Below are 6,000 nucleotides of genomic sequence, written 5' to 3' on the forward strand. Positions count from 1 at the left end.
CTGTTGCAGAATTCTGTTGTGGTCTTCCAAGGGTGATGGACAGCCCATCTGCTAGATCTAAGAGCCAATGCAAAGCTGCTGAGAAACACAATGGAACAGAACAAAGGTGTTGCTTAGTGAGGTGACAAGCGAGGATGATGCTGTACAGAGGGAAACTGTTGACAGCTCCAGCATGCTGGGCATGGTAAAAGGGGTTCCTTCAAAGTCACATTCTTCTGCCTACCAGGTGCAGCCTTAACGGCTGAGGTGTTGAAGAGGGTCGCAGCTGAACCAAATGGTTGGTCTCTTGTGGTGGGCAACCCTGCCAAAGACTTCTGAAAAAACCAAAGGCAGCCTAGCGTGCCTGTCTGACTCAGCCTAGAATACAGCTGTGGAATAATTTTCTTTAATTAAATTTTAAACCAAACTGCTGTCTGTGTCTAACTCAGGTTTGGTTAAACTAATAAAAGCACACATGCACACACCCACACACCCCAACATTTCTTTTCAAGCACGCTAGGGGATGCTTTTATAGAGGGAAATGGGTATGAAAATTTCCTGGAAGTGTGCTTGAGCATGGGTGTGGTCCAGGTAGTGTGCCATCATTGTGACATTGCCACATATTGGTTGGTGCTTTCAGTGCCTACCTAATGGAGAAGAGTGCCATTCATGTTCAGCATTGAGACTGATAGTCAAAGCTGCCAGGGATGCTGTTGGGGTGCCCATCATGGTTGCTATGTTGCCTATTGTTTTGGCAAAATCACTCCAGTTAAGATATGCCATTACAGTAGCAGGTAATGTTGGCTACAGAGAAAGCAGTTAGCTTACATAGGAGAACATACTCGGCTCCGAGTGAAATATGGTGATGTGACATTGCACGGGAATAATACGATTGTTTTTCAATAGGACCATATGTATTCATGCTTATATTATTGCAATTTCTTTGCAGTCCTTGCAATATTATACATTGCAATAAAAAAACCCTCCCCACCCACTGATCTCAGGTTATCCAGAAATGTATTTGCTCAAGTCCAAAAGAAAGGGTCCTATTAGCTGCATGCAAATGAAGACCTTATGCAAAACAGTACTTTTGTTTATCCGAATGCCCAATTATCCAAATGTGTTGGTTGGCCTTTTTGGTATTTGCATAAGCAAGATTGTAAAAGAAACAGAAAAGGTAAATTCCCAAGCAGAAAAACCTAATTTGTGGAAATGGTTGTGTAAATATTTATTTCCATCAGGAAACTCTATTCTTTTACCATGAAATATATGTTATGATTATGGTGATTAGCACATACTCAGTTTCCACAATACACTCCATTGCACACTATATAGCAGACTAAGGGAAGCTCAGCAAGCCTCCCTGGAACAAGTTAGTGGTGTGTGTGTGTGTGTGTGTGTGTGAGAGAGAGAGAGAGAGAGAGAGAGAGAGAGAGAGAGAGAGAGAGAGAGACTCACATCCACTGCAGGACACACTACATTGTACAATATGCCCTGGTCCTAACCTGGTGCATTTAAGTCATGACAGTGGTGGAAGAGGAAGGCTAGAAATTTCACCAATACAGTACTACATCTCCTCAAATTAGAGGCATCTGAAAGTGAATGCATTCAACATTCAGTGGTTTCAACCTGTGTACCGGCACCCTCAAACTTGCCCCTCCAGATGTTTTGCAACTACAACTTCCATCATCCCTAGCTAACAGGACCAGTGGTCAGGGATGATGGGAATTGTAGTCCCAAAACATCACCCCTAGCTAACAGGACCAGTGGTCAGGGATGATGGGAATTGTAGTCCCAAAACAGACGGAGGGCCAAGTTTGGGGATGCCTGATGTATACCATATATATGTTCCACATATATGTGTGGAACAGCTACCAGATATCAAACATCACGGACAGAACATTCAAGTTACCTGCCTGAAATTGTATCCATTTTCAGAAGAGGCAACCTATACATTGAGCTTAAGAACATAAGAATATAAGAAGAGCCCTGCTGGATCCAGCCAATGGCCCATCTAGTCCAGCATCCTGTTCTCAGTGAGGCCAACCAGATGCCCATGGGAAGCCCAAGGTGGGACCTGAGTACAATAGTTCTCTCCCCAATTGTGATTCCAAGCAACAGGCATTCAGAGTCAGGAAGGTAGAACATACCCACAGAATCCCATTCTACCTGCAGTAGAATGGCTGCAGCTCTCTCCTATGGTTGTGCCTACACAACGCACAACAACATATACAACTTCTTCTCACGTGATGAAGGTGGACCATGTGGGTCCATATATCACAATTATAATGCCTGCCCTATTAAGAAACTATCTAGGGCGCTACATAACCACATAATTTGTTGTAATCAAAGGGGCGGCTGATGCGTATATTAGCAGGAATGTTGTAAGAACAGCCAAAGAAAGCAACCTAAATGAACCATTATGGTGCAGTGCAGGAGTTCTAAAATAAGGTTACCAGATTTTTTTCAATGAATCCGGGAACACTTTTCAACTTCAATGGATTTTGTATGGGGACTGATTTGTAAATCCAGGGACCGTCCCCGAGAAATGGGGACATCTGGTAACCTTATTCTAAAATTGTAAACCTGAAAGGCCCACTTCAGGTGACCAAAAATAGCTGAAGCCCACCAGTCACCAAACAGAGTCTGTCACAAAATGGTGGCAGAGTTTTGCATAATCAGCTGGTTTTTACTGATAGAATTTTCTGCTGATATGGGTCCATATATCACAATTATAATGCCTGCCCTATTAAGAAACTATCTAGGGCGCTACATAACCACATAATTTGTTGTAATCAAAGGAGCGGCTGTTGCATATATTAGCAGGAATGTTGTGACCCATGCGTATTTGGAAATTCTAACTTATTTGCCACAACATTGCTCTTGTGCCAAGGAATCCCATAGCTCAGTTTTCCTCAAATGACTTCGCTGGAATTTGGTCTGGAGGTACCGTATTTTTCGCTCTATAACACGCACCCGACCATAACACGCACGTAGTTTTTAGAGGAGGAAAATCCGTAGGCATGCCACCCGTAGGCATTCCCTCCATAACACGCACAGATATTTCCCCTTACCTTTTAGGAGGAAAAAAGTGAGTGTTATGGTGCAAAAAAATACGGTATTTTGACAGAACTTCAATTCTCATAGCTTTCGGTGAAGAGGGAATGACTCTGGAAACTGTAGCTCTGGGAGGGAAATAGAGGTTTCCTAACTCCTCTCAGCACCTTTAAGAAACTAAGAGCTCCCAGAATTCTTTGGAAAAGGCCTAAACTGTTTAAAGTGGTATCATAGCACTTTAAATGTAGAGTGAGAATGTGACCATTGCCTAATAATATCTGAAAGGCACCACGTTGGCTACCCCTATAGTAACAAATATATAGTATTTGTATATTGGTCATGCATATATTGACTAAGAACAGACGTTAATCACAGGGATCATATTTCCCTAATAGCAGTGTTTCTAAAAGCTTAAAGGAAAAGGAAATGCCGACTTTTCACCCAGTCTCTAATGTGGTTTGTCTGAACAGATGCGGTATGCACAAGAGTGACAACCGTGAAATGCTTAGATGGTCATGGATTTGTTACAATGTCTTTCCCAGAATAGAAATTGATTAATCCTACACAATATCCATTGCAGTCAACCCTAATCCTTGCTATGATCCTTGGCACAATCTAATTTAATCCCTTATGGGCTGCAAATATCCACTACTGGCGCTACATCTCATTGGATCATGTTGATTTTTTAATTGATCTTTCTATCAAGGTAAGCTACACAAGTGTAGAAGCACCAGGTGCCCATATAGATCTTTACAGCATCTAAGAGCACATGGGTATAAGGATCAAAAGGAGCCAGAAGGTAAATCAGAACCAGGAATTCAAGTAAGTGGGGAAAACAGGCAGCATGAAATAAATTGACAAAGGAAGGTGGATAGAAAAGAATGCCCCCCAAAAAGTGTGATTAGCAAATGATTTTCAACACCTAGCACATTTTTAAATACTCTTGTTGCTGCTGTGGTCACTGAGCCTAGGGCTTGCTGATCAGAAGGTTGGCGGTTCAAATCCCTGCAATGGGGTGAGCTCCTGTTGCTCAGTCCCTGCTCCTGCCAGCCTAGCAGTTCGAAAGCACGTCAAAGTGCAAGTAGATAAATAGGTACCACTCCGGCGAGGAGGTAAATGGTGTTTCCGTGCGCTGCTCTGGTTCGCCAGAAGCAGCTTAGTCATGCTGGCCACATGACCTGGAAAAACTGCCTGCGGACAAACACCGGCTCCCTCGGCCAGTAAAGCGAGATGAGCGCTGCAACCCCAGAGTCGTCCGTGACTGGACTTAACGGTCAGGGGTCCTTTACCTTTTTTATCCTGTCTCTTCAAGAGGGAAACACAGTCTCAAACAGGGCACCTTGAGATAGATTTTGAGTCCTGCTTTCCACGTTTTCTCTCCATTTCATAATAATAATAATAAATTTTATTTATATCCCACCCTCCCCAGCTCCAACCTTCTTGTTTCCCTGAAGCAGGGATGAATATGCTCAAGTTTTACCAGAGAGTGGCCTCAGAAGCTTCACATAGGGGAAGTAAATCATTCACACCATGACCAGTGGGCAAATCATACCAGGCTGGCAACCACAACATAACCACTATTTATTGTAGTCTTTGCCAAGCTGGTGCCTTCCAGATGTGTTCAGCTACAATTCCCATCCGCCCCAACCAGCATGGCTATGGTGTCTGGAGCTAATGGCAACTGTAGTCCAAAACATCCAGAGGGCACCAGGTTGGTGAAGGTTGGTTTATACTGAGCGTAGCTGGAAGCAAAGTTCCATAAACAAATGAAAGGAGATTTCTGAGGCAAGTCACCTGACTCTGACTACACAGTTCTCCTAGAAGGCAAGTGTTCCCAGTGGTGGCAGACTGATACCCAGAGATGGGAGCTATATAACCAAAGACCATGTGGGCATTATTGGTTTAAAACACAGCAAGGTTGTCCCCCACCCCTGCTAAGCCTTCACCCAATGTGCATTACCTTTTTGGTTTCCCTGCCCCTGCAACCCTCACCAAACTCCTGTTTGTGAAACTGTCATCTGCACACATACAATGGCTGCCTCAAATGAACACGCCTCAGCTTAACTGCAAAATGAATGTGGCTTAAGTTTTCCTTTCAGACTGAAGCTGGCTTGAGGGAAAACTCATCAAACAGCAGCATTTCTCGGGACACTACAGGATAGTTCTGCATCATCGGTGATGTGTGTACACATGGATTCAAAAACCAGCAGTGGGAACACACTACAGTCAGAGTAAACAATAATGTGTACACAGCCCTAGCGGCAGAACAGATGAAGCTGTTGTTTGGCAAAGTTAGGCTGTGAAAACACCATACATTTAAAGAACACACCCAAAGATCCCTGGGAAATGTGGTTTGCTAAAGGTGATGGGAGCTTCAGCTCTGTGAGGGTGTAAACAACAATTCCTAGGATACTTTGGGAGGCGGGGAAAATGTTCTTTAAATGTATGGTGTGCTCATAGCATTAAATTTAGGATTTAATCTATAATCCCCCATCCTAAACTGTGGCTTGTTCAAATGTGGCCCTGACTCCATAAACCCCACCTTACAACAGAAAACAATCCCTTATAGATCTCATATTGCTCACCTTTGGTGCTGAAAAATCAAATAGTTGCCCACCACCATAACCCACTGCCATCTTCTCCTAATTTCAGGAGCTTTTCTCCTGCTGCAGGAACCTCACTGAGGTGAAGGATGAAATGATTCTGATTGATGCTTGGGTGGGAGACTACTGTAGGAATCATATATATATATATATATACATACACACACACACACACACACACAGACTTATAGCCTGTTCTCCTGTTGCAAAAGCCCAAATCAGGATGGCCTGCCACAGTGAAAGATCATGAAAGGCAAAAACTCCCCCCCCCCCCAATTTGGGGACAGAAAGGGGAAGGGAAGCAGCCCAGTTCATATAATTCTGAAAATCAAACTAGACATTATTCCTGCAAATGTCCTGT

Source organism: Podarcis liolepis (genome assembly GCF_965112155.1).
Source record: "Podarcis liolepis genome assembly, chromosome: 5".
In the NCBI taxonomy this organism is placed as follows: Eukaryota; Metazoa; Chordata; class Lepidosauria; order Squamata; family Lacertidae; genus Podarcis; species Podarcis liolepis.